At 36.0% G+C, this 12180-nt stretch overlaps 1 protein-coding gene and 1 non-coding gene across 2 annotated transcripts in view; one reads left to right on the top strand and one right to left on the bottom strand.

The window, feature by feature from the left end:
* The window catches only part of LOC147790627 (uncharacterized), a 54256-nt gene that overhangs the window by 20547 nt on the left and 21529 nt on the right, over positions 1-12180 (top strand). The gene's annotated exons all lie outside the window — the stretch shown is intronic.
* On the bottom strand, positions 33-105 carry TRNAF-GAA (transfer RNA phenylalanine (anticodon GAA)). The gene has a single exon. It is a non-coding gene; the product is annotated as a tRNA-Phe (tRNA).

Below are 12180 nucleotides of genomic sequence, written 5' to 3'. Positions count from 1 at the left end.
AAAATTCATAAGTAAAAGTATTTCCACTAAAGTGTGGTGAACGTGGATCAAACACGTGGCCTTCAGATCTTCAGTCTGACGCTCTCCCAACTAAGCTATCCCCGCAATCATTGGAAATGAAAATTCATCAGTAAAGGTATTTTCGCTGATTCATTGAGATTTTAAAAAGAAATAATGACTAATTTTTTATTGAATAGTCAGGTTATGCAAAAATAAATAGGTGCGGTGAACGTGGAGATCGAACACGTGACCTTCAAATCTTAAATCTTACGCTCTCCAAACTGAGCTATCCCCGCTAACATCAAAAATGAAGGTTTTTAAGTTTTAAGTAAAGGTATTTCCACTAATTAATTGAAATGTTAGAAAGAAATAATCACTAATTTTAGATTGAATAGTCAAATTATGCACCGTGAACCATGTGTGGTGAACATGGATTGAACACGAGACCTTCAGATCTTCAATCTAACGCTATCTCAACTGAGCTATCCACACTAACATTAAAAATGAAAATTCATCAGTAAAGGTTCGCTAATTCATTGAAATTTTAAATAGAAATAATCACTAATTTTTAATAAGATATTCAAGTTATCCAACTTGTATAAGGTGCGGTGAACTAGAACACGTTAGGTATTTTCGATAATTCATTGAGATTTCAGAAAGGAATAATGACTAATTTTAGATTAAATAGTCGGGTTATGCAACTAGAATCAGGTGCGGTGAACGTGGAGATCAAACACGTGACCTTCAAATCTTCAGTCTGACGCTCTCCCAACAGAGTTATCCCGGCTAATATTAAAAATGAAAATTCATAAGTAAAGGTATTTCCGCTAAATTCATTATATTTAAAAAAGAAATAATCACTAATTTTAAATTGAATAAGCAAGTTATGTTTTTAGATTGTATAGTCAGGTAATAAACTTGTATTAGGTGCGTTGAACGTGGATAAAACACGTGTGACCTTCAAATCTTCAGTCTAACAATCTCCCAACTGTGCTACATTTGCTAACATTAAAAATGAATATTTATCAGTAAAGGTATTGGGTACGCTTCTGGAAATTCAACAAAAGGCAATAGTATTAGACCGAGATGCCAGATTTAAATCTCGCTTCTGGAAAATTCAACTAAGGCATTGGGTACGCAGTTATAGTACGACATTCCACCCATAAACAGATGATCAAACAGAAATGCTCAAGCAAATATTGGAAGACATGTTGAGGGTATATGTGATGGATTTTGCAGGAAGCTCGGATAAGTACCTACCCCTTATAAAATTCACTTATAATAATACTTGCCAAGCCACCATACAAATGGCCACATACGAGGTTCTCTATGGACGAAGATTTCGATCCCTTATCTTTTGGGAAAAAGGGGGGCAAACGACAACTATTGGGCCAGAGTTGGTGCAAAGTACCAAAGCCGCAGTCCAGAAGATTAAAGCTAGGATACAAACCGCACAAAGCCGAGAGAAAAGCTATGCAGACCTAAGGCGCAAGGACATGGAATTGTAGGTAGGGGATCATATATTCCTAAAGGTAGCACCCCATGAGAGGGGTGCTCAGGTAGGGTAAAAAGGGGAAGCTAAGCCCTAGGTTTATCCTTCCCTTTGAGATATTAGAAAGGATTGGATTTGTGGCCTATAGAATCGGGCAATGCCCAAACTTGTCTGCAGTACATAATATCTTTCATGTATCCATACTACAGAAAGTATACCCTAGATCGTTCGCACGTACTGGCTCATGAAACTCTCTTCTTGAGAGATGACCTAACGTATAAAGAAGATCCCATTCAAATAATAGACAAGAAAGTCAAATGATTGAGAAACAAGGAAATCTTTCTTGTTAAGGTCCTATGGAAGAATCAAAGAGTAAAAGAAGTCACTTGGGAAACAGAAGGCAAATAAGAACCTTGTACCTCGACCTATTTTAGAATAAAAACTTTCGATGACTGAAAGTTTTCAAAGGAGAGGAGAATTTGCAACACTCAAGGTCTCCAATAAGAGACCGTGTATAATCCCTACTAGGTTGTATCTAGAAGTAAAGAACAAGTAAAATTGAAAAAACATTGAGAAAATTGTACTTTTTCTAATTTGTATAAACTTCCCGAATCATTAAATTTTTTATAGAATAAGAATTACAAGTTGCTTAAAAAAGAAAGGCTCCGATCGGAGAAGACTTTTCTGGTAGAAGATTCAGAAAAATCAAGAATGAAATTATAGAAATTGTAGACGTTTCAATGGTAGTGGAAAATCCATCTATAAATTATGAATAAGGGTAGACTATTAGGAGCAAGAAGCAAGCTTAATCGAGTACCCAATCAAGAGATACAAGTTTTTTGTTTTGGGGTATCGTGTTCATGGGTTTATCTAGAATTCGAGAACTATAGTCCACTATTCATTTCCAAACTTGTTCCTGCACCTTATAAATAAGTTTACCCATAAGTTTGGTGAAGGAAAGAGGTCCTCAAAGTGCTAGTAGGTTTTCACACGAATTAGTCCACGTTAGGTTACCCTCTAATGTTTTCCTAAGCTAAAACCTCAACTCCTAAAGCCTAACCCATGAAATTATGTATAAACCTAGGTTCATCAATAATCCATGTACCAAGTACCTAGAACTATGTGAATAACATGCTAAATAAGTTGCTAGGATCCATACCCATAAGTAACCATTATCTGCGTTACGATGTGTACTAAAAGACCCCTATTCCTCTTTAGGTAGGATGTCCTGCAATATGTATCATGAGTTGGATGTTATGATAGGCCTACCTTTCCCATCAGCTAAACGAGATGTCCTACACCACGATTTACCAGTAGAATTACATGATTATGACGACACCACTCATGTGTTCATGGGGAGAAAATTGAAGGTTATTTTAGGGGAAGGTTTTCAGGATCAGTATATGATACATGACACGATGACCTTTAAGTTCTAAGATCCTGAAAACATAACAAGAAGTAATATCCTAGCTTAAGGTCGCGATTAAGAACCTACGAGTAGCCTTCTTACTAAGTTTTACTCACTCCATGTTTATCATTTTTTTTCAAGTAACTAATAGTTGGTGGTGGATGAGAGTGGACTTTGGAGTGTGGGCCATGGACTAACCTCTATTTTTAATCTAGTATTTTTTGTTCTTCTCTAGATTCAAAATAAGCGAAAAATGATATAAAAGCGATGAGGAATTTGTAGAAAAATTGTGGATTTTTCGAGAAAAATAATAATAAAATATTCGGGAAGTGGAACATTACCAAAATACCCCTGGAAGAATGGATAATTACAGAAATGCGACTGTAATTAGAATCACAGCATCTACCGTGACCATCCGAGCAAAATCCTTCGAACACAAATTTCAACCGTCGGATCTCCTCCCAATTTTGATATGATCTAGAACAAACACGCATGGATCATCACATCCAACGACTAGTATTCAAAGCCAAGGTCGGTAAAGCTATGATCGGAGTTGATATCTCTGAAAAATTATCCTAAAAGTTCGATCTCTAAATAACGAAGATTCTGGAGCTCTTAATGTCGGTTTAAGCTCCTCCTATAAAGTCTGAAGTAGGAGCAACAATATGGAATAAGAATCGAGAAAGGTCGATCCCCCAATCAAAGGCAATAAGCGTTTAGATTGTGGGTCTCCTACTCTCAGATTTCTTCCAAATTCGAGAGCAATCCTCCACCATTTCTCTTCAAACTTATAAATAACGAAGAATCTGGAGCTCTCAATGTAGGTTTAAGCTCCTACTATAAAGTCTGAAGTAGGAGCAACAATACGGAATAAGAATCGAGAAAGGTCGATCCCCCAATCGAGGGCAATAAGCGTTTAGATTATGGGTCTCCTACTCTCAAATTTCTTCCAAATTTGAGAGCAATCCTCCACCATTTCTCTTGAAAGTTATTCCTAACATTTCTCAACAAGATTACCCACAAGTTCTATGAAAGAATATAGTGCTAAAAGAGCCTAGAAATCATTCCCCCAATTCAATCAACCATTGAAGAACTTCAAGAAAAACATGAAAATCCACTCCGAGGATACATGATGATTCGTCGAGCAAGAATGATTCCAATCAGTTTCTACACCTCCAAGGAATGCTTCCATAGAAGACCACAAAGAAAAGTAACCTCGAGAGGTGTCGAATTGAAGGAAATAGGTTTCGAAATTAAATTGGGGATAAGAGTCGAATTCCTATCTACGATCTCTTTTCCTTCAAATTAAGGATCCTCTAGCTTCAGAGGAAGAAGTTGAGTAAACTTGATGAAGGAATCGAGAGAGGAGACATCATAAAACAAGCTACCCAAGAGATCAAAAAATCTGGCGTTTCGAGTGAGTTGCATACCGAGAATGATTTTTGGAAATTAACGTCTTACATTCAAAGACGTTCCTCCAAACCAATTCCTTTAGCCTGAAGAAAGGATATGGAAGAGGTTCGATGAAGAAATAGGGCCTTGAAACCCCTAGAATCGGCTACTCAATAAGAAATCTTTTGTTTTATCTCCAGCGATAAATCAGATTTTGGATGAACTTTGGAAGCGAATATCTTAGGCTACGATCCACGAGAAGGTATCAAATCAATCACTAGCCCTTCCTTATAATACCCATCTTTAAGTTTCACAAAGAAATTGAGGAGAGAAACGCTGTAAATGTGACTGTACAGGCCGAGTTTCAGATGGCGGCGACGCGAAAAATGCGCATCTTCTTCCTGTTCAGAGGAAGAAAACGATGATATGGCCAGTTCAACTGAACTGTCCAAGTCAACTCAAAATTTGACCTTTTCTCGAGTTTTCTCAATTTTAACCCCATTCTAGACCGATTCTCATAGAAAATCTTATAGTTTCAGAAACTAGACACAATAAGGAGTACGTGGAAGGAAATTTTGAAGTAATTTAGATACTGGAAGCTCAAGAATGGACGTCCCAAACGTCGACGACGAGGCAAGTAGCCACCTTGGATTTTTTGTTAAGAAATACTTGTAGAAATCGCTTGGATTTTCATATGAACCCTAAACCAAGTATGAATTAAGGATATATGAAAGAAAAACCCAAAGAACCGTGAGTTAAGACCCTGAACCAATCAAATAGCTTGAGATTTAAGTAACGTTAAAATAACCCACTATATGAGCTCCGCTGCCTATCAAATTTTAATACTGAGCATATTATAGTATGTTGAGGCCAGATATGAAATTTGGTGGTCATTGGATAATGATAAGTGGGTAAACCTAGAAACAGTGTAAAATGACCATAGTACCCCTAAGGTAATTTACCTTCGGTTCATGACCTAGATGACCTTCAAATGCTATGAAATTCATCGGTAGATCTTATTTTATGAAATGTTATATGAATCCATATCCCAAGAGGTTATATAAGGTAATGAAGTTTGGGAGTTATTGGAAAACTTTAGTTAGCGAAACCAAGATATGGGAGAAAATGCTCATCACGATCCATATGACCTTTGCCATGAAGCACGATGTTTAGAAGTTTTGTAGTCAATGTTGCCAATGTTTGCTACACAAAAAAAAAAAAAAAAAAAAGAGATAGGGATGTTAAATTTTTAAGTCACTTTTGGAATATTAAGTCATAAATTGGGTAACAAAATATTAGGAGCATTGCTTAGGGCTATTATTTATAAGAATATTAAGTCATAAATTGGGTAACAAATTATTGTTTTCAACTACATGTCATCTTCAGATTAACGAGCAAACTAAGGTGGTTAATAGAACGTTAGGAGCATTGCTTAGGGCTATTAACAACAACTCTTTAATAAACTAAAATCATACCATCAACATACTTAAACTATATAAAACTTTCTCGCCTCCCCTATTAAGTTTAGCGCTCCATACAAACTGAATTAAACAGAGGAATCCGCATCTTCATCATGTAAAATTGATGGAATAGGAAAGAGAATAAGGAAATAGAGAGTTCTCCCGGTTTGTTGCCGTTCGTCAATGGAAGTTCCCTTCTCTTGAGCTCTCACGTTCACCTCTTTGCCCTAATCAATCCTTGTTGGTCTCCTTTTCTTTCTGCTGTCAACAGTGACAATGGAACTTCAAGCCCATTTAATCAATCCTCTTTGTACCTTATTGTTGACCGAATCGGATGCACGCCAGGCCTTAATTCTCTCTCAGTCACCCGGAGACAAAAGAATGATTAGATCCGAAGTTTACGAATCGAAGAGAAAGTGGATATGAGTTCTACACGCTTTCATTTTTAAAAGCTTCGCTTGCCTACGACACTTTATTCAGGATGTGCAACAATACGGTCATCTCTCAGCCGTGTATAGAGAATTCCTTGATCATTTCCTTGGCGGGTAACACAAATGAAATCGTTTCCCTGACCGCCCATCTTATGAGTCAATTCTTGTCTTGTTGGTTTGTTGTACTATTCTATACCTCTCTCGATTGATAGAAAGACGTTCGGGAGCTGGCAGGGCCTATCGTGAGGGAACTTTCCTTTTCACGGTAGGCAAAGGTAAAGCGGGAGCTGCATATATCCACGGTGATCAAGGCAGGGCGACTCCTTCTTTAAAAGAGGTTGGTTTTATCGAAACTGTTAGATCCGCTTTCGTTAAAGAAAAATAGTAGCTCTTGGTTTGGCCGATGTTGATTCGTATGGCAATGCCGACTCGACTTAGGATGAGGATTTCGCTTTTCATACTGCTGCTATGAGCCGAAAGAGCTGGTAAGCTATCTCGCTAAACGAAAGGAAAAAGCACGTACGCGTTGACCTCTTTAGAACCGGTTGCTTCCTCTTTTTGTTTATACATTTTGAGAAACCTGCTAAGCCCGCCTTTCTTACCAGGTGTGATTCAATCTTTCAGCTCAAACTTTCCTATCGTCCGACGGAAAAGGTAGGAGTACGACTTCCTTTTCCTTTTCTTGCCCGAGCCAAGGGATCATTCAGTTTCTACAAAAAAATTCGCTATCTATTAGTTGCCGTAATCGAATGTATTTCTCATTTCATGTTAGCTCCTCCAAAAGCTTCTTGGTCGATAGGAGCAATTGGATCCTATATGATGTCTTCCTAATCTTGTGGATAACTTCGACTAGTCCATAGAATTTTCGCACCAGTCTTTGGTTCTTGTTGCTTTGAACTCAAAGTTGATTTGACCTTAACTTATCATAACTCTCTATTTGCTTTGAAATTATCGTTGTAGACCCTTCTCTACATTCGTCTGGATGGTATTTTTGCGTGAACATGTGTTGCTTTAGTGGTTTGTTTTTGTCTCCCTTCTTCAGTAGAGGGGTTGGCTTGGTGGCTTTGCCAAGCATTTGAGTGATCACTGACAAGAGCCTTTGCAGGTCAAATAAACCCGACTGTGACCATGCCATGTTGCTATTTGTAGAATTCAACTAGCTCAGGCTGAGCCGCATGACATCTATTTCTTGTAGGCGACATAAAACTAATCTTGTGATTTATCTCTCTTGGTGGGGTTAAACCCAATATCTGACCTTCTTGTTTTGGGTCGTGGTGTTCATGTAGTGGCAATAAAGTTTTTGTTGAGGATGGAACACTTGAGCTCCCCCTTTTCAAATACAACAATGGCAGCAAGTGTAGATTCATCATGGCTAAGATTCTTTCTCAACTATACTATCGTCATCATTTTCACCCCTCTTGGTTGATGGATGTTTGTTTGAATGATCGTTGGGTTAGACTCCATTACTACTAGGCATTTTTCTAGGGGCATGTACATGACTTTGTGTTCTAGCAGGATGTCAATCCCTGACTATTTGGGCTCTAGAAGGTTCGATATGAAGGCTGACTATTTATAGTAAAAATCTGATAGAGATATATATACTAAATAATTATATATAGTAGGCGGTTACATATAGTGAAGCTATATATAATAAACTGAAATCATATGTATACCCATTAGTCAGTGCTTCCTAAATTTACATTTCTCATTCTCCATATTCTCTCTTTGCATACCAGAAGTCATAAATACAAAACCATTAGTCAATATTTCTTCTTACATTTTCTCTATCACGTTCTTTGTGTTCATTTAGATCAAGTGTGTGCGTTGTTGTGTGATTCTAATAACTGGTATCAGAGTGAGGAGAGATTCACCACGATCTGTGAAGATGGAAAGTTCAAAGACTGGAATTGAAAATTTGATGGATTCGATATCAGTTTGTAGAAGATGCAGATTGAAGATTATCTGTACGAGAAAGATATTCAGGAACCCATTTTGGGGGTGAAGCTGGATACCATGACAACGGAGGAGTGGAAGCTCAAGGATTGTCACGTCGTAGGGTTAATCTGGTTGACGCTGCCAGGGAACCAAAGAAAGTGCGATTGGAAATGGTCCATACAGACGTTTGGGGACCATCTCCAATTTCTTCATTTCTAGTACAAAAATTTCATGGATTAGAGGTCTCGCCCTGTGCAATGACAACTCTTTGTTTTCGTAAGGCTAGTCAGATATCTCATGACCACTCTTTTCCTCCTCACCATATTTAGACACTATAATGTTGATCCAGTATTGTCTTATATAGTTAACTTTCACTCTTTAACGTCCAAGGACATTTTATAACTACCACGAAAATCAAAACATACAATAAATTCATACAAGTTTTACAACATATCATATACTGCTTACTTGGTCGCGGAGAGACGTGTCATCGAGCTGAGTCATAGAGATATACGACTCTTTATCCAAAGAAAAAATCTATATAATTTAAAATCTGGCTGCTCTGATACCAATCTGTCACAACCCAACTTTTAAGGGTTCAAAACTCAAATAAAAACTAAAATTGAGACTAAAAAAAATAAAAATAAAAGTAAATTAATATAAAATAAGAAAATGTTGTAAAATTAAAATGAGATTGAGAAAACAACACAACATTATATATAAAATTAAATTAAATTATAAGACGGTGTTGATCAAATTTATCGAAACAAAAAAAAAGTGTTTGGGATACAATTACAAAAAAAAAAAAAATACAAAAAAACTCAAACACAAAGACAGACTAACGCTACATAACAACCCCATCTGTGAGTGCACAACCTTTGAAGGCTCCCTCATCTCAACGGTAAGTTCTATTACGAACCCATCCAAAATAATCACACCTGTGACCGCATCTCCTGACTTTAAATTGCTAGTCTGAACATGGTTTCGTCACCAAAGCTTTAGAGATAAATCTATCCTTATAAAAATATTTTTCTCTTAAGTTATAATTAGTCATAAAAAGAAATAATTAGGTACAAATTTGGTCTAGAATTCAAAACTTTCAAATTTTACTGTTCCTTAACCAGATTCAAATCTAGATTCTTGAACTCCTAGTACCATAAATAAAGTTGGTATCCTCTAATAAAACTGGAATTTCTCTTAAGATCATTAAATTCTTATAGATTCCAGGCTCAATATCATTAATACAATTATATTTTATCTTGAACACGCCAGACATGAAACTAAAGTACGTTCAATTTAACTCCATTTTATTGCCATCTTGAATGATGTGTAGGGTATATTCTTGATTTACCTTAAAGTTCTTGCGACATGACAGTTCATATTAGTTAAGCTTTTTGCAAAATCACAAGTTAAAAGACAACAACGATGAACCTAGGTTTATTAGTCAATTCAAAGACAATTTCTTTCTCCATCTTATCGATAATAATAGTTCAACTAAATCCATATTATGCAAAGAAACAAGTTTACAACTCATAAAAACAACTACCTAAATTATGTCCTACAAATTTGAAAACATAAGTTGTAGTTGATAATTACACAAAAATTTCCCTAAATCCATGAATTCGTGCCGAATTAGTCAATCCTAAAGCTTGTAACTAGCATATAGTAATTGAAGCTCCACATGAAGTAATTTAAAGTTTCCCTTACCTAACTAAAGTTTATCTCCATTTGAATGAAGCATGAATTGCACTGAAGTTCATGAAATGCTTATAGACTCCAACTCTGAGTACTATTAATGCAATTATGTTTCATATGAGTTTGTCATAAATGAAACTAAGGTGCATTCAATACAACTTTATTTTCTTGTCATACGAGGCAAAATAGAAAAATTAAATCAAACAAACTGATGAACTGAACCGAATCAATCCAACCAAAATTGATTAGTTTGTTTCTTTTGTTGGGTTGTTGGTTTATTTGATAACCCTTGTATATTATAACAATTCAACTTTTCGTTTTATAGCCCTCCAACTACTAAGAGAAAAATATATTTGAGTAGAAGCTAAAAATATTGGGTGTTTAAGAAAAGGCATTTGGTTTAGTGGTATGATTCTCACTTGGGGTGCAAGGGGTTTTGAGTTCAATTCTTGAAATACCCCTATGTCCAAGTCTTTTCTTATCTAAGTACTTCATATTTGAAATCAACCTAACTTCATATTCGACATTTTATACTTACCATCACGCTCTTAATACTCATAGTCTTTCTTAATACCTAGGCCTAAGGCTTCATACATACTTTGGTCTAGTGGTATGAAAGTTCGATTCTCAAAATGCCCCTTCAAGAGATTGTAGTATGAAAGACATTTACCAAGTACATAAATACATTAAAATAACACAAGTGACACATATGTAAACTATGTTAGAACGAGCGGAGATATTTTTTATTTTCACAATTATGATGACGGGAGGTTTAGGATTTTTTAATGTAAGAATCGTGGGGATGTAGATCAGATGGTAGAGCGCTCGCTTCCGATGTGGAAAGTACGGAGATCGATACCTTGCATCTCCAAATTAATCGATCACTAAAGTTATGAAATAATGAGCAGAGATATTTTTTCATTATCACTAAATATATTATTCAATCTTTCCTTAGTTATGAAATAATGAGCATAGATATTTTTAATTTTTACAATTATTGATGACGGGAGGTTTAGGATTTTCTAATATAGTCGTGGGGATGTAGTTCAGATAGTAGAGCGCTCACTTCTGATGTGGAAAGTACGGGGTTGATACCTTGCATCTCCAAATGAATCGATCACTAAATATATTATTTCTTTTCAATTTTTTCTTATTTACGACATAATGAGCATGGATAGTTTTTCATGTCACTATTATTGATGACGAGACATTTAGGATTTTGCGACATAAGAATCGTGGGGATGTAGCTCAAATGGTAGACCGCTTGCTTTGCATGCGAGAGTTACGGGGATAGATACCACGCATCTCCAAAATAAAACTATCTATTATTAAATATATTCTTGAAAATTATTTCTTTTCAATTTTTCCTTATTCATGACAGGTTGAGTAGCGATATTTCTTCATTTTCACTATTATTGATGATGGAAAATTTAGGGTTTTGTGATGCAAGAATTGTGAGGATGTAGCTTCGCTTAGCATGCGAGAGGTACGGCTTAGCATACGAGAGGTACGGCTTAGCATACGAGAGGTACGGCTTAGCATACGAGAGGTACGAGGATTGATACCTCGCATCTCCAAAAGAAACTATTTATTATTAATATTTTATTTCTATTCAATATTTCCTTATTTATGACATAATATGCAGAGATACTTTTTTATTTTCACAATTATTGATGAAGGGATGTTTAGGGTTTTCTGATATAAGAATCGTAGGGATGTAGTTCAAATGGTAGAGAGTTCATTTCCCATGTGGAAAGTACGGGGATCAATACCTTGCATCTCCAATTGAATCGATTACTAAATATATTATTTCTTTTCAATTTTTTCTTATTTAGGACATAATGAGGCGGGATAGTTTTTCATTTTCACTATTATTGATGACGAGATGTTTAGGACTTTGTGACATAAGAATTGTGGGGATATAGCTTAGATGGTAGAGCACTCGCTTTGCATGTGAGAGGTATGGGGATTGATACCTGCATCTCTAGATTTTCTTCATTTTCACTATTATTGATGATGGGAATTTGAGGGTTTTATGATGCAACAATTGTGGGGATGTAGCTTATGATGGGAAATTTAGGGTTTTATGATGCAACAATTGTGGGGATGTAGCTTAGATAGTAGAGCTCATTTAGCATGCAAGAGGCAAAGGGATATCCCCATCTCCAAAAGAAACTATTTGTTATTAATATTTTACTTCTATTCAACCTTTCCTTATTTATGACATAATTAGCGGAGATATTTTTTCATTTTCACTAGAATTGATGACGGGACATTTAGGGTTTTCTGATATAAGTATTGTGGGAATGTAGTTTAGATGGTAGATTGCTTGCTTAGCATGCGAGAGGTACGGGGATCGGATCAAAA

The sequence above is a fragment of the Cucurbita pepo genome, chromosome 10, assembly GCF_057944985.1.
Source record: "Cucurbita pepo subsp. pepo isolate OVF chromosome 10, ASM5794498v1, whole genome shotgun sequence".
In the NCBI taxonomy this organism is placed as follows: Eukaryota; Viridiplantae; Streptophyta; class Magnoliopsida; order Cucurbitales; family Cucurbitaceae; genus Cucurbita; species Cucurbita pepo.
Note: the sequence above shows the minus strand (reverse complement) of the source record. Positions and strands in the feature narration are given on the sequence as shown.